Raw genomic sequence first — 27,659 nt, 5'->3', positions numbered from 1 at the left:
GAAGCAAAAAAATTGTGATCTATGCATTGCGAGCTGCCTTAACAGAGGAACATATTAACAAATCACATCATGCTGATTCCTCTACAGAGCTTGAGGAGAAGGAAACTCCTCACATTAAACAAATCTATCCTCATCAAGAACTTGAAGCAGCAAGTAATTGTGGGGAACATTGCTGCCATCACTTGAGACCCTTGATTAAAACAGAGTAGAACTATCTCAGTGATGATGATCTGGAACCTCACATCACAACCAAACGCATACCATCACAACTAAACACGGCCACCGAGCTAGCTAAGCTTAAACGGGAATACGGACAGCCTCCACATGAATCAGAAACAGAATATGTTTTCCGGGTGTCCCTCACTGGTGGTGATCAAATTCAATTCACTGAACAGGAAGCCAGTGGGTATTGGGGACATGGTGTCTTCTTAACAACAGGAGAGAAAGGTGTGACACATGTCCCTGACACAGCGTGCAGCTTTTTGGGCCGGGGGAACAAGGCCCCTTGGAAAGGGGAGATCCCATAGCTAGAATTAGTACCCCCGACCAGCTCTTGGAATATGTGCACAAAGCTGCTTGCCTGCAAAATGACCTCACCAAAAGAATGAATTCCTGGCTTTGAATCCCTGATGCAATTACCTGTGAAGCCCAAGATAATGACCCCTTGAATTTGTGGGCTTCCAGAATCACTCAAACCTACAGCAATTCTCCTTCCAAAAACGATAGCAGCTGTATCTCCTGTAGAAAGACCAGACAGATTTCCTAGTCACTGGAACGACCCATTTGTTCCCCTTTATGACTTGAAAGGGGTGAAATGGGATTGGAGTCTTTCTCAGGAGTCAGCATTGCAATTGCTGATTTTTGAAGCAACAGCTCATCAAGCACTGGGCCCTATCCATCCTACAGATCCTTTCCAGGTGGAATGGGCATTTGCCTCCTCAGGGCTGTCAGTACACATATGGCAGCGGGGTCCTGAGGCTCCGACAAGACCTGTTGGTTTTGATTCCCGTGGTTCCAAAGATGCTGAGAAAAGATACACTACCTGGGAAAAAGGATTGTTGATGGTTATCTTAGCTTTCCTAGAAGTAGAAAAAATTGCACAAAAACAACCAATTGTATTGAGAGGCCCCTTCAAGGTTATTAAGACAGTCACTAGTGGGAGTCCCCCTCCTGACGGGGTGGCCCAGAGGGCCTCAGTGAGAAAGTGGTATGCTCAGGTTGAACATTACTGTAACTTCTTCTCAATGACAGAAGGAGCTGTAAAAACTTTAGCAATCCAAGAAACGGAGAGCTTGGACAAACCTGCCTCTGTAATCAAAGTAACCCCTCCTTTCTGCCCCGAACAATCAGCAAACTCTTGGTTTACTGATGCTTTTGCTAAAGGGGAAGGAAAAGGATGGAAATCTAGGGCAGAAGCCCTCCACTTTTCCTCTGGTGAGCAAATGATTACAGAGGGAGAAGGTAGTACACACAGTGGGGAGCTGATAGCTGTCTGGAGTATTTTTCAACGAGAAGCACAGAATTCCTCTTTGGTCTGCATCTACACTGACTCCTATGCTCTGTACCAAATGATCCTAATAATCCAGCTCATGACCCTGGCCAACCTGTTCTGGTGGACCTCTCTTACTATAGGACTAGTAGCACTTGTGCTAAAACCCCCTCTGAAGAAATATGCATGGGAATCCTCTGGTGCTCTAGGGAAAGAGCATTGGACAAATACATGCTGGATAATTCCATCATTCTAACTTTTCTGCCTCTCGGCGGCAGAATTCTGTTGTGTTTACTTTTTCAGAAGAACTCCGAGGGACATGAAGACCACCTAATCCATGATCAAACTGGTAATACTTTTCTGCATCCTACCGCAACCCCATGGCCAGAAAGCAGCTGAGTGACCGTGGTCTGAACTAATTGTGGTAGCATGCAGAAAAAGTGAAAGGATCTCTTGAAGCACAAAAAGGTTTGTACGCAGCCAAGCATACAGGATTGTTGGCACAATTTCACATGAACACAAACTGTAGAAGTAGTTTGGTTTTGGTCCAAAAATACTGAAGCACTTTTTTTTTTGTTTTGTTTTGTTTTTGTTTTTGTTTTTGTTTTTGTTTTTGTTTTTTAAGTTGAAAGTATTGATTCAAATACTGGAGTAGGACTTGATGTTAATGTTGTGACACCTACCACCCAACCACTGGTTACACTTAGCCCGAAAATTTTTGAAATTGGACCATGTAGAATCAGGAAAACTGGCCAACAACAGATCTTGTTTAATCTGTTATGGTCTCTTAAACAAGTCAAATTGCTGATGCAAAACAATATCTGAGAAATACAACCAGCTTGTTCACCCTTTTTGCAGACCTCTTTTCAGGCTTGGACAACCTGGCTGCGACAGTGGAAGCCTCCTAAAAACCGGCTGCCAAGAGACATAACTGGTCTTGTGGGAACAGGATTGGGAATCCTAAATAGTATTGATTCAGAAGTATGAATGAATAAATTGGCTTCCACAACTAAAGATTTAACCAAAATACAACAACCACTGCAATCGTCCTTATCAGCCTTGGGAACACATCAGTGGTTGCTATCAAACATTCTAGCAAATTGGGAAAAGATAAATGTAAATAATAGCAAATTGATCATTGATGCACTTAATGCCACACAAAGCAACGTTTCCTTAGCTCTTAGCCGTATCCAGGCTCAATGATGGATGCAGTCAGTTGCTGCCTCAATTATAAGAGAAGGTGAAGAAGGCACTTTTCCCACTGAAATTAGGAAAATAGTCTGGGACAGTGCCACTGACTTTGAAAGAGATTTCCAATCCTGGTGGAATTTAGTGAATTTTACCTATGACCCTAACACAAACACAGCCACAGCATTTGCGTTGACCATAAGAAATGCCTCGGTGCATTTGATATTCCCTATCATTGCACTAGGATTAAATCATGATGGACCCACTTTCTATCCTTCTGAACATAGAGAATGGGCCCGTCAAATTGATGACAAATGGCAAACTGTCAATTTAGAGTCCTGTACCATCTGAGAACAACTAGGGTTTATCTGTGAAGGTAATGCAATTGTAGCTCAAGATATTTGTCTGGAGACAGAACAAAATAGCTGTCATTTTGATATTCATCCTAACGAGACTTCTGAAACAGTCCTTGTATCTACAGACAATGGGTGTGCCTGCTTCAGAACCGCTTGGGATACTGTGTTTATAGAAAGTACAGTAGTAGCTACTAAAAATCATTCCAATTTTTGTGCTTGCAACTTTACTAAAATTGCAGGATGTGATTTTTCTTTTGTAGCTCCAGTTACTTCACATGAACTTTTAGAATCCAATCTCACGTTGATTCACAAGCTACTGCCTACTGCCATTGGGATGAACCTTTCTCTGGTAAAGCAATTATTACTTCATCAAGATCTAATAGAGATCCTAGGAAAAATCAAGGGGAATGGACAGAAAACTCTGGTAACTGTTCATCATCATGTGCAAGAAATACATCGTGTTGTAGAAAGGGTGAAAAGTGATGCCGAGCACAAGTGGTGGGATACCCTTTTCGGGTGGTCACCCACCGCCACCGGTATCCTGAAGAAATTGTGTCATCCCATTGTTGTTCTTCTGATTTTAGTTATGATTGGTTTTGTTTTATCAGTAATCTTGCTTATTGTAAATTGGAGAATGATGAAACGATGAACAAAATTAACATCTATAATTAATGCACACCACTTGGCCGACATCCTTTACACTAGAGATGTTCCCAGGACAGTAGACACAAGAAGATGATAAGGTTAGAAGATATGTTTTACATCATTTTCTTTTATGATTTGTTCTAATCGCTGTTTTAATTATTTTTGTTTATTGTTTATAAAATTGTACTGAGTAATATCGATTATACTAGGTTTATTACTTTACTGTTTAATATTGATGATACTGGTTTATTATTTGATCAATTTATTGTTTAATTGATTCATATTGATTATTATTTAAATAACTATTATTGATTTACTAATTGTATTTTGCTTATTGTTTAATTATAATTTGTTGTGATTACTAATATGTTGTGATTGTTTTAGTTTTCCCGTTTTCTCTTTCTTTCCCTTTTCCTCTTCTCTTTTCCCTGGGACCTGCTGCCAACACTTGACGAGTCCTGAAGACTCCACGACGACACCATGGAATCCTGCTGATGAAGATCTTTCGAGGGCAATCGTCAGTCACGGGGTGGTGTAAGAGCCCGTCAGAAGCCCCTCATTTTTCATTCTGCCTTCCGATTGCCACAAGAAAGATTCCCTTCCCCCACTGTAGTTCCGGCTTAGAACAGGTCACAGCACAGGTGGAACCACTGAACCGTCATGCTGGCTGTTCCCAACAAGGCCTGGTAAGAACTTGGCAAGGAGTTGGCAAGGACTTGGCAAAGACCTGACATGGAGCCAGCACGGGACAGCCTGATGCGCGGCCTGCTTCTAATCTCCGTTCTTAAGCCCAATGAACTTTTGGGGTGACTCTCGCGGTCCTTCACTGAAGACCCCTCATCTGCCTCGTTACCACTGTGACAAAGGAAGAATGAGAACCCTCCTCCCAAGGGCTGAGACTGAGACCCCTGCTATAGGGAGGAGGGGAAATTGGTGGTCTGACCACTAATGACATGACCTGTTTCCCTTCAGTGATTCAAATGGACTTATTCTTCATTGGATTCGTCTTGCTTTGGTGGTTTCTGTGGACTCACCCGTTCCCTCGGGGCGATTACAATGGACTTTCATTATTACACTTGTTCCCCCCCTCTCTCCTCTGTGGACTATAATTGGAGCCCCGAGTCGACCAGAACTTCGAAGACTCCCCCGACACGACAGACGGATCCCCATCGTCCGGAGCACTGAGGATCTCGCCTGTGTTGGTAGCTATTCCCATATCCCTCTTCTCTCTCTAACCTTTTATCTCCTTTCAGATCCCCACTATCGCGTTTACTGTTTTGGCCCCTACTAAAGGTGCATTTGTTGTGATTAACTGATAGTCCCTTGTTGTTTGCCTTTGTTGCACTTTTGGGATGGGTGAAAAGAACCATCACGACACCCCGCAAGAAACGGATCGTGACATTAAAATTGGCGTCACGGACAGGATTTCTGTCTAGCCAGAAGGGTTGCAGCTGAAAAGGCACCCATACTGTCTTTGGCAATTCATAAAGGATCCCTTAGTGCAAAGGGCGGGACACTGTTGTTTTGTTGTTGTTGTGTGTATGTGGTCTGGGAAGGAAGGGACAACTTGAAGCAACTAAGCAGAGCCTCCCAGGCAGATGATTGTCCTTTCACCCAGCCAGGGAAGCGAAGGGCGACACAGCGAGGGCTGTGTAGTTTTGTGGAACTTAAGTTTGTAGCTCCCTGTCGTGGTTTTGGTCCCTTCACAAAATGAGTGACAATCTTAGCCTTGAAATTAAAGCTGAATTTTATGCACTACTAGCCAAACACAATGCCAAACCTTCTACAGAAGGAGAAAAATGGGCACAGAGTAATTGGTTGAACTTAGAAAATGTTCTTGATAGAGTGTGTTCATTACAACATGAAACAAAATTCAAACTGGGCAAAAATAAAACTATCTTCTGCTCAGTTTTGGGAGCTTGTCTTATGGCAGCTATAGAAAATGGCTTCGAGCGAAGAAGTGAGGAACATGCTATAATAGACTCCCTTCAAAATCTAGTTGAAATTTTGCAAAAACAGTTCTATGAAGCAAAAAAAATGTGATCTATGCATTGCGAGCTGCCTTAACAGAGGAACATATTAACAAATCCCATCATGCTGATTCCTCTACAGAGCTTGAGGAGAAGGAAACTCCTCACATTAAACAAATCTATCCTCATCAAGAACTTGAAGCAGCAAGTAATTGTGGGGAACATTGCTGCCATCACTTGAGACCCTTGATTAAAACAGAGTAGAACTATCTCAGTGATGATGATCTGGAACCTCACATCACAACCAAACGCATACCATCACAACTAAACACGGCCACCGAGCTAGCTAAGCTTAAAAGGGAATACGGACAGCCTCCACATGAATCAGAAACAGAATATGTTTTCCGGGTGTCCCTCACTGGTGGTGATCAAATTCAATTCACTGAACAGGAAGCCAGTGGGTATTGGGGACATGGTGTCTTCTTAACAACAGGAGAGAAAGGTGACACATGGTCCCTGACACAGCGTGCAGCTTTTTGGGCCGGGGGAACAAGCCCCTTGGAAAGGGGAGATCCCATAGCTAGAATTAGTACCCCCGACCAGCTCTTGGAAAATGTGCACAAAGCTGCTTGCCTGCAAATGACTCACAAAAAGAAATGAATTCCTGGCTTTGAATCCCTGATGCAATTACCTGTGAAGCCCAAGATAATGACCCCTTGAATTTGTGGGCTTCCAGAATCACTCAAACCTACAGCAATTCTCCTTCCAAAAACGATAGCAGCTGTATCTCCTGTAGAAAGACCAGACAGATTTCCTAGTCACTGGAACGACCCATTTGTTCCCCTTTATGACTTGTTGAGGAAAGGGGTGAAATGGGATTGGAGTCTTTCTCAGGAGTCAGCATTGCAATTGCTGATTTTTGAAGCAACAGCTCATCAAGCACTGGGCCCTATCCATCCTACAGATCCTTTCCAGGTGGAATGGGCATTTGCCTCCTCAGGGCTGTCAGTACACATATGGCAGCGGGGTCCTGAGGCTCCGACAAGACCTGTTGGTTTTGATTCCCGTGGTTCCAAAGATGCTGAGAAAAGATACACTACCTGGGAAAAAGGATTGTTGATGGTTATCTTAGCTTTCCTAGAAGTAGAAAAAATTGCACAAAAACAACCAATTGTATTGAGAGGCCCCTTCAAGGTTATTAAGACAGTCACTAGTGGGAGTCCCCCTCCTGACGGGGTGGCCCAGAGGGCCTCAGTGAGAAAGTGGTATGCTCAGGTTGAACATTACTGTAACTTCTTCTCAATGACAGAAGGAGCTGTAAAAACTTTAGCAATCCAAGAAACGGAGAGCTTGGACAAACCTGCCTCTGTAATCAAAGTAACCCCTCCTTTCTGCCCCGAACAATCAGCAAACTCTTGGTTTACTGATGCTTTTGCTAAAGGGGAAGGAAAAGGATGGAAATCTAGGGCAGAAGCCCTCCACTTTTCCTCTGGTGAGCAAATGATTACAGAGGGAGAAGGTAGTACACACAGTGGGGAGCTGATAGCTGTCTGGAGTATTTTTCAACGAGAAGCACAGAATTCCTCTTTGGTCTGCATCTACACTGACTCCTATGCTCTGTACCAAATGATCCTAATAATCCAGCTCATGACCCTGGCCAACCTGTTCTGGTGGACCTCTCTTACTATAGGACTAGTAGCACTTGTGCTAAAACCCCCTCTGAAGAAATATGCATGGGAATCCTCTGGTGCTCTAGGGAAAGAGCATTGGACAAATACATGCTGGATAATTCCATCATTCTAACTTTTCTGCCTCTCGGCGGCAGAATTCTGTTGTGTTTACTTTTTCAGAAGAACTCCGAGGGACATGAAGACCACCTAATCCATGATAAAACTGGTAATACTTTTCTGCATCCTACCGCAACCCCATGGCCAGAAAGCAGCTGAGTGACCGTGGTCTGAACTAATTGTGGTAGCATGCAGAAAAAGTGAAAGGATCTCTTGAAGCACAAAAAGGTTTGTACGCAGCCAAGCATACAGGATTGTTGGCACAATTTCACATGAACACAAACTGTAGAAGTAGTTTGGTTTTGGTCCAAAAATACTGAAGCACTTTTTTTTTTTTGTTTTGTTTTTGTTTTTGTTTTTGTTTTTGTTTTTGTTTTTGTTTTTTAAGTTGAAAGTATTGATTCAAATACTGGAGTAGGACTTGATGTTAATGTTGTGACACCTACCACCCAACCACTGGTTACACTTAGCCCGAAAATTTTTGAAATTGGACCATGTAGAATCAGGAAAACTGGCCAACAACAGATCTTGTTTAATCTGTTATGGTCTCTTAAACAAGTCAAATTGCTGATGCAAAACAATATCTGAGAAATACAACCAGCTTGTTCACCCTTTTTGCAGACCTCTTTTCAGGCTTGGACAACCTGGCTGCGACAGTGGAAGCCTCCTAAAAACCGGCTGCCAAGAGACATAACTGGTCTTGTGGGAACAGGATTGGGAATCCTAAATAGTATTGATTCAGAAGTATGAATGAATAAATTGGCTTCCACAACTAAAGATTTAACCAAAATACAACAACCACTGCAATCGTCCTTATCAGCCTTGGGAACACATCAGTGGTTGCTATCAAACATTCTAGCAAATTGGGAAAAGATAAATGTAAATAATAGCAAATTGATCATTGATGCACTTAATGCCACACAAAGCAACGTTTCCTTAGCTCTTAGCCGTATCCAGGCTCAATGATGGATGCAGTCAGTTGCTGCCTCAATTATAAGAGAAGGTGAAGAAGGCACTTTTCCCACTGAAATTAGGAAAATAGTCTGGGACAGTGCCACTGACTTTGAAAGAGATTTCCAATCCTGGTGGAATTTAGTGAATTTTACCTATGACCCTAACACAAACACAGCCACAGCATTTGCGTTGACCATAAGAAATGCCTCGGTGCATTTGATATTCCCTATCATTGCACTAGGATTAAATCATGATGGACCCACTTTCTATCCTTCTGAACATAGAGAATGGGCCCGTCAAATTGATGACAAATGGCAAACTGTCAATTTAGAGTCCTGTACCATCTGAGAACAACTAGGGTTTATCTGTGAAGGTAATGCAATTGTAGCTCAAGATATTTGTCTGGAGACAGAACAAAATAGCTGTCATTTTGATATTCATCCTAACGAGACTTCTGAAACAGTCCTTGTATCTACAGACAATGGGTGTGCCTGCTTCAGAACCGCTTGGGATACTGTGTTTATAGAAAGTACAGTAGTAGCTACTAAAAATCATTCCAATTTTTGTGCTTGCAACTTTACTAAAATTGCAGGATGTGATTTTTCTTTTGTAGCTCCAGTTACTTCACATGAACTTTTAGAATCCAATCTCACGTTGATTCACAAGCTACTGCCTACTGCCATTGGGATGAACCTTTCTCTGGTAAAGCAATTATTACTTCATCAAGATCTAATAGAGATCCTAGGAAAAATCAAGGGGAATGGACAGAAAACTCTGGTAACTGTTCATCATCATGTGCAAGAAATACATCGTGTTGTAGAAAGGGTGAAAAGTGATGCCGAGCACAAGTGGTGGGATACCCTTTTCGGGTGGTCACCCACCGCCACCGGTATCCTGAACAAATTGTGTCATCCCATTGTTGTTCTTCTGATTTTAGTTATGATTGGTTTTGTTTTATCAGTAATCTTGCTTATTGTAAATTGGAGAATGATGAAACGATGAACAAAATTAACATCTATAATTAATGCACACCACTTGGCCGACATCCTTTACACTAGAGATGTTCCCAGGACAGTAGACACAAGAAGATGATAAGGTTAGAAGATATGTTTTACATCATTTTCTTTTATGATTTGTTCTAATCGCTGTTTTAATTATTTTTGTTTATTGTTTATAAAATTGTACTGAGTAATATCGATTATACTAGGTTTATTACTTTACTGTTTAATATTGATGATACTGGTTTATTATTTGATCAATTTATTGTTTAATTGATTCATATTGATTATTATTTAAATAACTATTATTGATTTACTAATTGTATTTTGCTTATTGTTTAATTATAATTTGTTGTGATTACTAATATGTTGTGATTGTTTTAGTTTTCCCGTTTTCTCTTTCTTTCCCTTTTCCTCTTCTCTTTTCCCTGGGACCTGCTGCCAACACTTGACGAGTCCTGAAGACTCCACGACGACACCATGGAATCCTGCTGATGAAGATCTTTCGAGGGCAATCGTCAGTCACGGGGTGGTGTAAGAGCCCGTCAGAAGCCCCTCATTTTTCATTCTGCCTTCCGATTGCCACAAGAAAGATTCCCTTCCCCCACTGTAGTTCCGGCTTAGAACAGGACACAGCACAGGTGGAACCACTGAACCGTCATGCTGGCTGTTCCCAACAAGGCCTGGTAAGAACTTGGCAAGGAGTTGGCAAGGACTTGGCAAAGACCTGACATGGAGCCAGCACGGGACAGCCTGATGCGCGGCCTGCTTCTAATCTCCGTTCTTAAGCCCAATGAACTTTTGGGGTGACTCTCGCGGTCCTTCACTGAAGACCCCTCATCTGCCTCGTTACCACTGTGACAAAGAAAGAATGAGAACCCTCCTCCCAAGGACTGAGACTGAGACCCCTGCTATAGGGAGGAGGGGAAATTGGTGGTCTGACCACTAATGACATGACCTGTTTCCCTTCAGTGATTCAAATGGACTTATTCTTCATTGGATTCGTCTTGCTTTGGTGGTTTCTGTGGACTCACCCGTTCCCTCGGGGCGATTACAATGGACTTTCATTATTACACTTGTTCCCCCCCTCTCTCCTCTGTGGACTATAATTGGAGCCCCGAGTCGACCAGAACTTCGAAGACTCCCCCGACACGACAGACGGATCCCCATCGTCCGGAGCACTGAGGATCTCGCCTGTGTTGGTAGCTATTCCCATATCCCTCTTCTCTCTCTAACCTTTTATCTCCTTTCAGATCCCCACTATCGCGTTTACTGTTTTGGCCCCTACTAAAGGTGCATTTGTTGTGATTAACTGATAGTCCCTTGTTGTTTGCCTTTGTTGCACTTTTGGGATGGGTGAAAAGAACCATCACGACACCCCGCAAGAAACGGATCGTGACATTAAAATTGGCGTCACGGACAGGATTTCTGTCTAGCCAGAAGGGTTGCAGCTGAAAAGGCACCCATACTGTCTTTGGCAATTCATAAAGGATCCCTTAGTGCAAAGGGCGGGACACTGTTGTTTTGTTGTTGTTGTGTGTATGTGGTCTGGGAAGGAAGGGACAACTTGAAGCAACTAAGCAGAGCCTCCCAGGCAGATGATTGTCCTTTCACCCAGCCAGGGAAGCGAAGGGCGACACAGCGAGGGCTGTGTAGTTTTGTGGAACTTAAGTTTGTAGCTCCCTGTCGTGGTTTTGGTCCCTTCACAAAATGAGTGACAATCTTAGCCTTGAAATTAAAGCTGAATTTTATGCACTACTAGCCAAACACAATGCCAAACCTTCTACAGAAGGAGAAAAATGGGCACAGAGTAATTGGTTGAACTTAGAAAATGTTCTTGATAGAGTGTGTTCATTACAACATGAAACAAAATTCAAACTGGGCAAAAATAAAACTATCTTCTGCTCAGTTTTGGGAGCTTGTCTTATGGCAGCTATAGAAAATGGCTTCGAGCGAAGAAGTGAGGAACATGCTATAATAGACTCCCTTCAAAATCTAGTTGAAATTTTGCAAAAACAGTTCTATGAAGCAAAAAAAATGTGATCTATGCATTGCGAGCTGCCTTAACAGAGGAACATATTAACAAATCCCATCATGCTGATTCCTCTACAGAGCTTGAGGAGAAGGAAACTCCTCACATTAAACAAATCTATCCTCATCAAGAACTTGAAGCAGCAAGTAATTGTGGGGAACATTGCTGCCATCACTTGAGACCCTTGATTAAAACAGAGTAGAACTATCTCAGTGATGATGATCTGGAACCTCACATCACAACCAAACGCATACCATCACAACTAAACACGGCCACCGAGCTAGCTAAGCTTAAAAGGGAATACGGACAGCCTCCACATGAATCAGAAACAGAATATGTTTTCCGGGTGTCCCTCACTGGTGGTGATCAAATTCAATTCACTGAACAGGAAGCCAGTGGGTATTGGGGACATGGTGTCTTCTTAACAACAGGAGAGAAAGGTGACACATGGTCCCTGACACAGCGTGCAGCTTTTTGGGCCGGGGGAACAAGCCCCTTGGAAAGGGGAGATCCCATAGCTAGAATTAGTACCCCCGACCAGCTCTTGGAAAATGTGCACAAAGCTGCTTGCCTGCAAATGACTCACAAAAAGAAATGAATTCCTGGCTTTGAATCCCTGATGCAATTACCTGTGAAGCCCAAGATAATGACCCCTTGAATTTGTGGGCTTCCAGAATCACTCAAACCTACAGCAATTCTCCTTCCAAAAACGATAGCAGCTGTATCTCCTGTAGAAAGACCAGACAGATTTCCTAGTCACTGGAACGACCCATTTGTTCCCCTTTATGACTTGTTGAGGAAAGGGGTGAAATGGGATTGGAGTCTTTCTCAGGAGTCAGCATTGCAATTGCTGATTTTTGAAGCAACAGCTCATCAAGCACTGGGCCCTATCCATCCTACAGATCCTTTCCAGGTGGAATGGGCATTTGCCTCCTCAGGGCTGTCAGTACACATATGGCAGCGGGGTCCTGAGGCTCCGACAAGACCTGTTGGTTTTGATTCCCGTGGTTCCAAAGATGCTGAGAAAAGATACACTACCTGGGAAAAAGGATTGTTGATGGTTATCTTAGCTTTCCTAGAAGTAGAAAAAATTGCACAAAAACAACCAATTGTATTGAGAGGCCCCTTCAAGGTTATTAAGACAGTCACTAGTGGGAGTCCCCCTCCTGACGGGGTGGCCCAGAGGGCCTCAGTGAGAAAGTGGTATGCTCAGGTTGAACATTACTGTAACTTCTTCTCAATGACAGAAGGAGCTGTAAAAACTTTAGCAATCCAAGAAACGGAGAGCTTGGACAAACCTGCCTCTGTAATCAAAGTAACCCCTCCTTTCTGCCCCGAACAATCAGCAAACTCTTGGTTTACTGATGCTTTTGCTAAAGGGGAAGGAAAAGGATGGAAATCTAGGGCAGAAGCCCTCCACTTTTCCTCTGGTGAGCAAATGATTACAGAGGGAGAAGGTAGTACACACAGTGGGGAGCTGATAGCTGTCTGGAGTATTTTTCAACGAGAAGCACAGAATTCCTCTTTGGTCTGCATCTACACTGACTCCTATGCTCTGTACCAAATGATCCTAATAATCCAGCTCATGACCCTGGCCAACCTGTTCTGGTGGACCTCTCTTACTATAGGACTAGTAGCACTTGTGCTAAAACCCCCTCTGAAGAAATATGCATGGGAATCCTCTGGTGCTCTAGGGAAAGAGCATTGGACAAATACATGCTGGATAATTCCATCATTCTAACTTTTCTGCCTCTCGGCGGCAGAATTCTGTTGTGTTTACTTTTTCAGAAGAACTCCGAGGGACATGAAGACCACCTAATCCATGATAAAACTGGTAATACTTTTCTGCATCCTACCGCAACCCCATGGCCAGAAAGCAGCTGAGTGACCGTGGTCTGAACTAATTGTGGTAGCATGCAGAAAAAGTGAAAGGATCTCTTGAAGCACAAAAAGGTTTGTACGCAGCCAAGCATACAGGATTGTTGGCACAATTTCACATGAACACAAACTGTAGAAGTAGTTTGGTTTTGGTCCAAAAATACTGAAGCACTTTTTTTTTTGTTTTGTTTTGTTTTTGTTTTTGTTTTTGTTTTTGTTTTTGTTTTTTAAGTTGAAAGTATTGATTCAAATACTGGAGTAGGACTTGATGTTAATGTTGTGACACCTACCACCCAACCACTGGTTACACTTAGCCTGAAAATTTTTGAAATTGGACCATGTAGAATCAGGAAAACTGGCCAACAACAGATCTTGTTTAATCTGTTATGGTCTCTTAAACAAGTCAAATTGCTGATGCAAAACAATATCTGAGAAATACAACCAGCTTGTTCACCCTTTTTGCAGACCTCTTTTCAGGCTTGGACAACCTGGCTGCGACAGTGGAAGCCTCCTAAAAACCGGCTGCCAAGAGACATAACTGGTCTTGTGGGAACAGGATTGGGAATCCTAAATAGTATTGATTCAGAAGTATGAATGAATAAATTGGCTTCCACAACTAAAGATTTAACCAAAATACAACAACCACTGCAATCGTCCTTATCAGCCTTGGGAACACATCAGTGGTTGCTATCAAACATTCTAGCAAATTGGGAAAAGATAAATGTAAATAATAGCAAATTGATCATTGATGCACTTAATGCCACACAAAGCAACGTTTCCTTAGCTCTTAGCCGTATCCAGGCTCAATGATGGATGCAGTCAGTTGCTGCCTCAATTATAAGAGAAGGTGAAGAAGGCACTTTTCCCACTGAAATTAGGAAAATAGTCTGGGACAGTGCCACTGACTTTGAAAGAGATTTCCAATCCTGGTGGAATTTAGTGAATTTTACCTATGACCCTAACACAAACACAGCCACAGCATTTGCGTTGACCATAAGAAATGCCTCGGTGCATTTGATATTCCCTATCATTGCACTAGGATTAAATCATGATGGACCCACTTTCTATCCTTCTGAACATAGAGAATGGGCCCGTCAAATTGATGACAAATGGCAAACTGTCAATTTAGAGTCCTGTACCATCTGAGAACAACTAGGGTTTATCTGTGAAGGTAATGCAATTGTAGCTCAAGATATTTGTCTGGAGACAGAACAAAATAGCTGTCATTTTGATATTCATCCTAACGAGACTTCTGAAACAGTCCTTGTATCTACAGACAATGGGTGTGCCTGCTTCAGAACCGCTTGGGATACTGTGTTTATAGAAAGTACAGTAGTAGCTACTAAAAATCATTCAAATTTTTGTGCTTGCAACTTTACTAAAATTGCAGGATGTGATTTTTCTTTTGTAGCTCCAGTTACTTCACATGAACTTTTAGAATCCAATCTCACGTTGATTCACAAGCTACTGCCTACTGCCATTGGGATGAACCTTTCTCTGGTAAAGCAATTATTACTTCATCAAGATCTAATAGAGATCCTAGGAAAAATCAAGGGGAATGGACAGAAAACTCTGGTAACTGTTCATCATCATGTGCAAGAAATACATCGTGTTGTAGAAAGGGTGAAAAGTGATGCCGAGCACAAGTGGTGGGATACCCTTTTCGGGTGGTCACCCACCGCCACCGGTATCCTGAAGAAATTGTGTCATCCCATTGTTGTTCTTCTGATTTTAGTTATGATTGGTTTTGTTTTATCAGTAATCTTGCTTATTGTAAATTGGAGAATGATGAAACGATGAACAAAATTAACATCTATAATTAATGCACACCACTTGGCCGACATCCTTTACACTAGAGATGTTCCCAGGACAGTAGACACAAGAAGATGATAAGGTTAGAAGATATGTTTTACATCATTTTCTTTTATGATTTGTTCTAATCGCTGTTTTAATTATTTTTGTTTATTGTTTATAAAATTGTACTGAGTAATATCGATTATACTAGGTTTATTACTTTACTGTTTAATATTGATGATACTGGTTTATTATTTGATCAATTTATTGTTTAATTGATTCATATTGATTATTATTTAAATAACTATTATTGATTTACTAATTGTATTTTGCTTATTGTTTAATTATAATTTGTTGTGATTACTAATATGTTGTGATTGTTTTAGTTTTCCCGTTTTCTCTTTCTTTCCCTTTTCCTCTTCTCTTTTCCCTGGGACCTGCTGCCAACACTTGACGAGTCCTGAAGACTCCACGACGACACCATGGAATCCTGCTGATGAAGATCTTTCGAGGGCAATCGTCAGTCACGGGGTGGTGTAAGAGCCCGTCAGAAGCCCCTCATTTTTCATTCTGCCTTCCGATTGCCACAAGAAAGATTCCCTTCCCCCACTGTAGTTCCGGCTTAGAACAGGACACAGCACAGGTGGAACCACTGAACCGTCATGCTGGCTGTTCCCAACAAGGCCTGGTAAGAACTTGGCAAGGAGTTGGCAAGGACTTGGCAAAGACCTGACATGGAGCCAGCACGGGACAGCCTGATGCGCGGCCTGCTTCTAATCTCCGTTCTTAAGCCCAATGAACTTTTGGGGTGACTCTCGCGGTCCTTCACTGAAGACCCCTCATCTGCCTCGTTACCACTGTGACAAAGAAAGAATGAGAACCCTCCTCCCAAGGACTGAGACTGAGACCCCTGCTATAGGGAGGAGGGGAAATTGGTGGTCTGACCACTAATGACATGACCTGTTTCCCTTCAGTGATTCAAATGGACTTATTCTTCATTGGATTCGTCTTGCTTTGGTGGTTTCTGTGGACTCACCCGTTCCCTCGGGGCGATTACAATGGACTTTCATTATTACACTTGTTCCCCCCCTCTCTCCTCTGTGGACTATAATTGGAGCCCCGAGTCGACCAGAACTTCGAAGACTCCCCCGACACGACAGACGGATCCCCATCGTCCGGAGCACTGAGGATCTCGCCTGTGTTGGTAGCTATTCCCATATCCCTCTTCTCTCTCTAACCTTTTATCTCCTTTCAGATCCCCACTATCGCGTTTACTGTTTTGGCCCCTACTAAAGGTGCATTTGTTGTGATTAACTGATAGTCCCTTGTTGTTTGCCTTTGTTGCACTTTTGGGATGGGTGAAAAGAACCATCACGACACCCCGCAAGAAACGGATCGTGACATTAAAATTGGCGTCACGGACAGGATTTCTGTCTAGACAGAAGGGTTGCAGCTGAAAAGGCACCCATACTGTCTTTGGCAATTCATAAAGGATCCCTTAGTGCAAAGGGCGGGACACTGTTGTTTTGTTGTTGTTGTGTGTATGTGGTCTGGGAAGGAAGGGACAACTTGAAGCAACTAAGCAGAGCCTCCCAGGCAGATGATTGTCCTTTCACCCAGCCAGGGAAGCGAAGGGCGACACAGCGAGGGCTGTGTAGTTTTGTGGAACTTAAGTTTGTAGCTCCCTGTCGTGGTTTTGGTCCCTTCACAAAATGAGTGACAATCTTAGCCTTGAAATTAAAGCTGAATTTTATGCACTACTAGCCAAACACAATGCCAAACCTTCTACAGAAGGAGAAAAATGGGCACAGAGTAATTGGTTGAACTTAGAAAATGTTATTGATAGAGTGTGTTCATTACAACATGAAACAAAATTCAAACTGGGCAAAAATAAAACTATCTTCTGCTCAGTTTTGGGAGCTTGTCTTATGGCAGCTATAGAAAATGGCTTCGAGCGAAGAAGTGAGGAACATGCTATAATAGACTCCCTTCAAAATCTAGTTGAAATTTTGCAAAAACAGTTCTATGAAGCAAAAAAAATGTGATCTATGCATTGCGAGCTGCCTTAACAGAGGAACATATTAACAAATCACATCATGCTGATTCCTCTACAGAGCTTGAGGAGAAGGAAACTCCTCACATTAAACAAATCTATCCTCATCAAGAACTTGAAGCAGCAAGTAATTGTGGGGAACATTGCTGCCATCACTTGAGACCCTTGATTAAAACAGAGTAGAACTATCTCAGTGATGATGATCTGGAACCTCACATCACAACCAAACGCATACCATCACAACTAAACACGGCCACCGAGCTAGCTAAGCTTAAAAGGGAATACGGACAGCCTCCACATGAATCAGAAACAGAATATGTTTTCCGGGTGTCCCTCACTGGTGGTGATCAAATTCAATTCACTGAACAGGAAGCCAGTGGGTATTGGGGACATGGTGTCTTCTTAACAACAGGAGAGAAAGGTGACACATGGTCCCTGACACAGCGTGCAGCTTTTTGGGCCGGGGGAACAAGCCCCTTGGAAAGGGGAGATCCCATAGCTAGAATTAGTACCCCCGACCAGCTCTTGGAAAATGTGCACAAAGCTGCTTGCCTGCAAATGACTCACAAAAAGAAATGAATTCCTGGCTTTGAATCCCTGATGCAATTACCTGTGAAGCCCAAGATAATGACCCCTTGAATTTGTGGGCTTCCAGAATCACTCAAACCTACAGCAATTCTCCTTCCAAAAACGATAGCAGCTGTATCTCCTGTAGAAAGACCAGACAGATTTCCTAGTCACTGGAACGACCCATTTGTTCCCCTTTATGACTTGTTGAGGAAAGGGGTGAAATGGGATTGGAGTCTTTCTCAGGAGTCAGCATTGCAATTGCTGATTTTTGAAGCAACAGCTCATCAAGCACTGGGCCCTATCCATCCTACAGATCCTTTCCAGGTGGAATGGGCATTTGCCTCCTCAGGGCTGTCAGTACACATATGGCAGCGGGGTCCTGAGGCTCCGACAAGACCTGTTGGTTTTGATTCCCGTGGTTCCAAAGATGCTGAGAAAAGATACACTACCTGGGAAAAAGGATTGTTGATGGTTATCTTAGCTTTCCTAGAAGTAGAAAAAATTGCACAAAAACAACCAATTGTATTGAGAGGCCCCTTCAAGGTTATTAAGACAGTCACTAGTGGGAGTCCCCCTCCTGACGGGGTGGCCCAGAGGGCCTCAGTGAGAAAGTGGTATGCTCAGGTTGAACATTACTGTAACTTCTTCTCAATGACAGAAGGAGCTGTAAAAACTTTAGCAATCCAAGAAACGGAGAGCTTGGACAAACCTGCCTCTGTAATCAAAGTAACCCCTCCTTTCTGCCCCGAACAATCAGCAAACTCTTGGTTTACTGATGCTTTTGCTAAAGGGGAAGGAAAAGGATGGAAATCTAGGGCAGAAGCCCTCCACTTTTCCTCTGGTGAGCAAATGATTACAGAGGGAGAAGGTAGTACACACAGTGGGGAGCTGATAGCTGTCTGGAGTATTTTTCAACGAGAAGCACAGAATTCCTCTTTGGTCTGCATCTACACTGACTCCTATGCTCTGTACCAAATGATCCTAATAATCCAGCTCATGACCCTGGCCAACCTGTTCTGGTGGACCTCTCTTACTATAGGACTAGTAGCACTTGTGCTAAAACCCCCTCTGAAGAAATATGCATGGGAATCCTCTGGTGCTCTAGGGAAAGAGCATTGGACAAATACATGCTGGATAATTCCATCATTCTAACTTTTCTGCCTCTCGGCGGCAGAATTCTGTTGTGTTTACTTTTTCAGAAGAACTCCGAGGGACATGAAGACCACCTAATCCATGATAAAACTGGTAATACTTTTCTGCATCCTACCGCAACCCCATGGCCAGAAAGCAGCTGAGTGACCGTGGTCTGAACTAATTGTGGTAGCATGCAGAAAAAGTGAAAGGATCTCTTGAAGCACAAAAAGGTTTGTACGCAGCCAAGCATACAGGATTGTTGGCACAATTTCACATGAACACAAACTGTAGAAGTAGTTTGGTTTTGGTCCAAAAATACTGAAGCACTTTTTTTTTTTTGTTTTGTTTTTGTTTTTGTTTTTGTTTTTGTTTTTGTTTTTTAAGTTGAAAGTATTGATTCAAATACTGGAGTAGGACTTGATGTTAATGTTGTGACACCTACCACCCAACCACTGGTTACACTTAGCCCGAAAATTTTTGAAATTGGACCATGTAGAATCAGGAAAACTGGCCAACAACAGATATTGTTTAATCTGTTATGGTCTCTTAAACAAGTCAAATTGCTGATGCAAAACAATATCTGAGAAATACAACCAGCTTGTTCACCCTTTTTGCAGACCTCTTTTCAGGCTTGGACAACCTGGCTGCGACAGTGGAAGCCTCCTAAAAACCGGCTGCCAAGAGACATAACTGGTCTTGTGGGAACAGGATTGGGAATCCTAAATAGTATTGATTCAGAAGTATGAATGAATAAATTGGCTTCCACAACTAAAGATTTAACCAAAATACAACAACCACTGCAATCGTCCTTATCAGCCTTGGGAACACATCAGTGGTTGCTATCAAACATTCTAGCAAATTGGGAAAAGATAAATGTAAATAATAGCAAATTGATCATTGATGCACTTAATGCCACACAAAGCAACGTTTCCTTAGCTCTTAGCCGTATCCAGGCTCAATGATGGATGCAGTCAGTTGCTGCCTCAATTATAAGAGAAGGTGAAGAAGGCACTTTTCCCACTGAAATTAGGAAAATAGTCTGGGACAGTGCCACTGACTTTGAAAGAGATTTCCAATCCTGGTGGAATTTAGTGAATTTTACCTATGACCCTAACACAAACACAGCCACAGCATTTGCGTTGACCATAAGAAATGCCTCGGTGCATTTGATATTCCCTATCATTGCACTAGGATTAAATCATGATGGACCCACTTTCTATCCTTCTGAACATAGAGAATGGGCCCGTCAAATTGATGACAAATGGCAAACTGTCAATTTAGAGTCCTGTACCATCTGAGAACAACTAGGGTTTATCTGTGAAGGTAATGCAATTGTAGCTCAAGATATTTGTCTGGAGACAGAACAAAATAGCTGTCATTTTGATATTCATCCTAACGAGACTTCTGAAACAGTCCTTGTATCTACAGACAATGGGTGTGCCTGCTTCAGAACCGCTTGGGATACTGTGTTTATAGAAAGTACAGTAGTAGCTACTAAAAATCATTCCAATTTTTGTGCTTGCAACTTTACTAAAATTGCAGGATGTGATTTTTCTTTTGTAGCTCCAGTTACTTCACATGAACTTTTAGAATCCGATCTCACGTTGATTCACAAGCTACTGCCTACTGCCATTGGGATGAACCTTTCTCTGGTAAAGCAATTATTACTTCATCAAGATCTAATAGAGATCCTAGGAAAAATCAAGGGGAATGGACAGAAAACTCTGGTAACTGTTCATCATCATGTGCAAGAAATACATCGTGTTGTAGAAAGGGTGAAAAGTGATGCCGAGCACAAGTGGTGGGATACCCTTTTCGGGTGGTCACCCACCGCCACCGGTATCCTGAACAAATTGTGTCATCCCATTGTTGTTCTTCTGATTTTAGTTATGATTGGTTTTGTTTTATCAGTAATCTTGCTTATTGTAAATTGGAGAATGATGAAACGATGAACAAAATTAACATCTATAATTAATGCACACCACTTGGCCGACATCCTTTACACTAGAGATGTTCCCAGGACAGTAGACACAAGAAGATGATAAGGTTAGAAGATATGTTTTACATCATTTTCTTTTATGATTTGTTCTAATCGCTGTTTTAATTATTTTTGTTTATTGTTTATAAAATTGTACTGAGTAATATCGATTATACTAGGTTTATTACTTTACTGTTTAATATTGATGATACTGGTTTATTATTTGATCAATTTATTGTTTAATTGATTCATATTGATTATTATTTAAATAACTATTATTGATTTACTAATTGTATTTTGCTTATTGTTTAATTATAATTTGTTGTGATTACTAATATGTTGTGATTGTTTTAGTTTTCCCGTTTTCTCTTTCTTTCCCTTTTCCTCTTCTCTTTTCCCTGGGACCTGCTGCCAACACTTGACGAGTCCTGAAGACTCCACGACGACACCATGGAATCCTGCTGATGAAGATCTTTCGAGGGCAATCGTCAGTCACGGGGTGGTGTAAGAGCCCGTCAGAAGCCCCTCATTTTTCATTCTGCCTTCCGATTGCCACAAGAAAGATTCCCTTCCCCCACTGTAGTTCCGGCTTAGAACAGGACACAGCACAGGTGGAACCACTGAACCGTCATGCTGGCTGTTCCCAACAAGGCCTGGTAAGAACTTGGCAAGGAGTTGGCAAGGACTTGGCAAAGACCTGACATGGAGCCAGCACGGGACAGCCTGATGCGCGGCCTGCTTCTAATCTCCGTTCTTAAGCCCAATGAACTTTTGGGGTGACTCTCGCGGTCCTTCACTGAAGACCCCTCATCTGCCTCGTTACCACTGTGACAAAGAAAGAATGAGAACCCTCCTCCCAAGGACTGAGACTGAGACCCCTGCTATAGGGAGGAGGGGAAATTGGTGGTCTGACCACTAATGACATGACCTGTTTCCCTTCAGTGATTCAAATGGACTTATTCTTCATTGGATTCGTCTTGCTTTGGTGGTTTCTGTGGACTCACCCGTTCCCTCGGGGCGATTACAATGGACTTTCATTATTACACTTGTTCCCCCCCTCTCTCCTCTGTGGACTATAATTGGAGCCCCGAGTCGACCAGAACTTCGAAGACTCCCCCGACACGACAGACGGATCCCCATCGTCCGGAGCACTGAGGATCTCGCCTGTGTTGGTAGCTATTCCCATATCCCTCTTCTCTCTCTAACCTTTTATCTCCTTTCAGATCCCCACTATCGCGTTTACTGTTTTGGCCCCTACTAAAGGTGCATTTGTTGTGATTAACTGATAGTCCCTTGTTGTTTGCCTTTGTTGCACTTTTGGGATGGGTGAAAAGAACCATCACGACACCCCGCAAGAAACGGATCGTGACATTAAAATTGGCGTCACGGACAGGATTTCTGTCTAGCCAGAAGGGTTGCAGCTGAAAAGGCACCCATACTGTCTTTGGCAATTCATAAAGGATCCCTTAGTGCAAAGGGCGGGACACTGTTGTTTTGTTGTTGTTGTGTGTATGTGGTCTGGGAAGGAAGGGACAACTTGAAGCAACTAAGCAGAGCCTCCCAGGCAGATGATTGTCCTTTCACCCAGCCAGGGAAGCGAAGGGCGACACAGCGAGGGCTGTGTAGTTTTGTGGAACTTAAGTTTGTAGCTCCCTGTCGTGGTTTTGGTCCCTTCACAAAATGAGTGACAATCTTAGCCTTGAAATTAAAGCTGAATTTTATGCACTACTAGCCAAACACAATGCCAAACCTTCTACAGAAGGAGAAAAATGGGCACAGAGTAATTGGTTGAACTTAGAAAATGTTCTTGATAGAGTGTGTTCATTACAACATGAAACAAAATTCAAACTGGGCAAAAATAAAACTATCTTCTGCTCAGTTTTGGGAGCTTGTCTTATGGCAGCTATAGAAAATGGCTTCGAGCGAAGAAGTGAGGAACATGCTATAATAGACTCCCTTCAAAATCTAGTTGAAATTTTGCAAAAACAGTTCTATGAAGCAAAAAAAATGTGATCTATGCATTGCGAGCTGCCTTAACAGAGGAACATATTAACAAATCACATCATGCTGATTCCTCTACAGAGCTTGAGGAGAAGGAAACTCCTCACATTAAACAAATCTATCCTCATCAAGAACTTGAAGCAGCAAGTAATTGTGGGGAACATTGCTGCCATCACTTGAGACCCTTGATTAAAACAGAGTAGAACTATCTCAGTGATGATGATCTGGAACCTCACATCACAACCAAACGCATACCATCACAACTAAACACGGCCACCGAGCTAGCTAAGCTTAAAAGGGAATACGGACAGCCTCCACATGAATCAGAAACAGAATATGTTTTCCGGGTGTCCCTCACTGGTGGTGATCAAATTCAATTCACTGAACAGGAAGCCAGTGGGTATTGGGGACATGGTGTCTTCTTAACAACGGGAGAGAAAGGTGACACATGGTCCCTGACACAGCGTGCAGCTTTTTGGGCCGGGGGAACAAGCCCCTTGGAAAGGGGAGATCCCATAGCTAGAATTAGTACCCCCGACCAGCTCTTGGAAAATGTGCACAAAGCTGCTTGCCTGCAAATGACTCACAAAAAGAAATGAATTCCTGGCTTTGAATCCCTGATGCAATTACCTGTGAAGCCCAAGATAATGACCCCTTGAATTTGTGGGCTTCCAGAATCACTCAAACCTACAGCAATTCTCCTTCCAAAAACGATAGCAGCTGTATCTCCTGTAGAAAGACCAGACAGATTTCCTAGTCACTGGAACGACCCATTTGTTCCCCTTTATGACTTGTTGAGGAAAGGGGTGAAATGGGATTGGAGTCTTTCTCAGGAGTCAGCATTGCAATTGCTGATTTTTGAAGCAACAGCTCATCAAGCACTGGGCCCTATCCATCCTACAGATCCTTTCCAGGTGGAATGGGCATTTGCCTCCTCAGGGCTGTCAGTACACATATGGCAGCGGGGTCCTGAGGCTCCGACAAGACCTGTTGGTTTTGATTCCCGTGGTTCCAAAGATGCTGAGAAAAGATACACTACCTGGGAAAAAGGATTGTTGATGGTTATCTTAGCTTTCCTAGAAGTAGAAAAAATTGCACAAAAACAACCAATTGTATTGAGAGGCCCCTTCAAGGTTATTAAGACAGTCACTAGTGGGAGTCCCCCTCCTGACGGGGTGGCCCAGAGGGCCTCAGTGAGAAAGTGGTATGCTCAGGTTGAACATTACTGTAACTTCTTCTCAATGACAGAAGGAGCTGTAAAAACTTTAGCAATCCAAGAAACGGAGAGCTTGGACAAACCTGCCTCTGTAATCAAAGTAACCCCTCCTTTCTGCCCCGAACAATCAGCAAACTCTTGGTTTACTGATGCTTTTGCTAAAGGGGAAGGAAAAGGATGGAAATCTAGGGCAGAAGCCCTCCACTTTTCCTCTGGTGAGCAAATGATTACAGAGGGAGAAGGTAGTACACACAGTGGGGAGCTGATAGCTGTCTGGAGTATTTTTCAACGAGAAGCACAGAATTCCTCTTTGGTCTGCATCTACACTGACTCCTATGCTCTGTACCAAATGATCCTAATAATCCAGCTCATGACCCTGGCCAACCTGTTCTGGTGGACCTCTCTTACTATAGGACTAGTAGCACTTGTGCTAAAACCCCCTCTGAAGAAATATGCATGGGAATCCTCTGGTGCTCTAGGGAAAGAGCATTGGACAAATACATGCTGGATAATTCCATCATTCTAACTTTTCTGCCTCTCGGCGGCAGAATTCTGTTGTGTTTACTTTTTCAGAAGAACTCCGAGGGACATGAAGACCACCTAATCCATGATAAAACTGGTAATACTTTTCTGCATCCTACCGCAACCCCATGGCCAGAAAGCAGCTGAGTGACCGTGGTCTGAACTAATTGTGGTAGCATGCAGAAAAAGTGAAAGGATCTCTTGAAGCACAAAAAGGTTTGTACGCAGCCAAGCATACAGGATTGTTGGCACAATTTCACATGAACACAAACTGTAGAAGTAGTTTGGTTTTGGTCCAAAAATACTGAAGCACTTTTTTTTTTGTTTTGTTTTGTTTTTGTTTTTGTTTTTGTTTTTGTTTTTGTTTTTTAAGTTGAAAGTATTGATTCAAATACTGGAGTAGGACTTGATGTTAATGTTGTGACACCTACCACCCAACCACTGGTTACACTTAGCCCGAAAATTTTTGAAATTGGACCATGTAGAATCAGGAAAACTGGCCAACAACAGATCTTGTTTAATCTGTTATGGTCTCTTAAACAAGTCAAATTGCTGATGCAAAACAATATCTGAGAAATACAACCAGCTTGTTCACCCTTTTTGCAGACCTCTTTTCAGGCTTGGACAACCTGGCTGCGACAGTGGAAGCCTCCTAAAAACCGGCTGCCAAGAGACATAACTGGTCTTGTGGGAACAGGATTGGGAATCCTAAATAGTATTGATTCAGAAGTATGAATGAATAAATTGGCTTCCACAACTAAAGATTTAACCAAAATACAACAACCACTGCAATCGTCCTTATCAGCCTTGGGAACACATCAGTGGTTGCTATCAAACATTCTAGCAAATTGGGAAAAGATAAATGTAAATAATAGCAAATTGATCATTGATGCACTTAATGCCACACAAAGCAACGTTTCCTTAGCTCTTAGCCGTATCCAGGCTCAATGATGGATGCAGTCAGTTGCTGCCTCAATTATAAGAGAAGGTGAAGAAGGCACTTTTCCCACTGAAATTAGGAAAATAGTCTGGGACAGTGCCACTGACTTTGAAAGAGATTTCCAATCCTGGTGGAATTTAGTGAATTTTACCTATGACCCTAACACAAACACAGCCACAGCATTTGCGTTGACCATAAGAAATGCCTCGGTGCATTTGATATTCCCTATCATTGCACTAGGATTAAATCATGATGGACCCACTTTCTATCCTTCTGAACATAGAGAATGGGCCCGTCAAATTGATGACAAATGGCAAACTGTCAATTTAGAGTCCTGTACCATCTGAGAACAACTAGGGTTTATCTGTGAAGGTAATGCAATTGTAGCTCAAGATATTTGTCTGGAGACAGAACAAAATAGCTGTCATTTTGATATTCATCCTAACGAGACTTCTGAAACAGTCCTTGTATCTACAGACAATGGGTGTGCCTGCTTCAGAACCGCTTGGGATACTGTGTTTATAGAAAGTACAGTAGTAGCTACTAAAAATCATTCAAATTTTTGTGCTTGCAACTTTACTAAAATTGCAGGATGTGATTTTTCTTTTGTAGCTCCAGTTACTTCACATGAACTTTTAGAATCCAATCTCACGTTGATTCACAAGCTACTGCCTACTCCCATTGGGATGAACCTTTCTCTGGTAAAGCAATTATTACTTCATCAAGATCTAATAGAGATCCTAGGAAAAATCAAGGGGAATGGACAGAAAACTCTGGTAACTGTTCATCATCATGTGCAAGAAATACATCGTGTTGTAGAAAGGGTGAAAAGTGATGCCGAGCACAAGTGGTGGGATACCCTTTTCGGGTGGTCACCCACCGCCACCGGTATCCTGAACAAATTGTGTCATCCCATTGTTGTTCTTCTGATTTTAGTTATGATTGGTTTTGTTTTATCAGTAATCTTGCTTATTGTAAATTGGAGAATGATGAAACGATGAACAAAATTAACATCTATAATTAATGCACACCACTTGGCCGACATCCTTTACACTAGAGATGTTCCCAGGACAGTAGACACAAGAAGATGATAAGGTTAGAAGATATGTTTTACATCATTTTCTTTTATGATTTGTTCTAATCGCTGTTTTAATTATTTTTGTTTATTGTTTATAAAATTGTACTGAGTAATATCGATTATACTAGGTTTATTACTTTACTGTTTAATATTGATGATACTGGTTTATTATTTGATCAATTTATTGTTTAATTGATTCATATTGATTATTATTTAAATAACTATTATTGATTTACTAATTGTATTTTGCTTATTGTTTAATTATAATTTGTTGTGATTACTAATATGTTGTGATTGTTTTAGTTTTCCCGTTTTCTCTTTCTTTCCCTTTTCCTCTTCTCTTTTCCCTGGGACCTGCTGCCAACACTTGACGAGTCCTGAAGACTCCACGACGACACCATGGAATCCTGCTGATGAAGATCTTTCGAGGGCAATCGTCAGTCACGGGGTGGTGTAAGAGCCCGTCAGAAGCCCCTCATTTTTCATTCTGCCTTCCGATTGCCACAAGAAAGATTCCCTTCCCCCACTGTAGTTCCGGCTTAGAACAGGACACAGCACAGGTGGAACCACTGAACCGTCATGCTGGCTGTTCCCAACAAGGCCTGGTAAGAACTTGGCAAGGAGTTGGCAAGGACTTGGCAAAGACCTGACATGGAGCCAGCACGGGACAGCCTGATGCGCGGCCTGCTTCTAATCTCCGTTCTTAAGCCCAATGAACTTTTGGGGTGACTCTCGCGGTCCTTCACTGAAGACCCCTCATCTGCCTCGTTACCACTGTGACAAAGGAAGAATGAGAACCCTCCTCCCAAGGACTGAGACTGAGACCCCTGCTATAGGGAGGAGGGGAAATTGGTGGTCTGACCACTAATGACATGACCTGTTTCCCTTCAGTGATTCAAATGGACTTATTCTTCATTGGATTCGTCTTGCTTTGGTGGTTTCTGTGGACTCACCCGTTCCCTCGGGGCGATTACAATGGACTTTCATTATTACACTTGTTCCCCCCCTCTCTCCTCTGTGGACTATAATTGGAGCCCCGAGTCGACCAGAACTTCGAAGACTCCCCCGACACGACA

This window comes from Vidua macroura, chromosome 13 (genome assembly GCF_024509145.1).
Source record: "Vidua macroura isolate BioBank_ID:100142 chromosome 13, ASM2450914v1, whole genome shotgun sequence".
Classification (NCBI taxonomy): domain Eukaryota; kingdom Metazoa; phylum Chordata; class Aves; order Passeriformes; family Viduidae; genus Vidua; species Vidua macroura.
Note: the sequence above shows the minus strand (reverse complement) of the source record.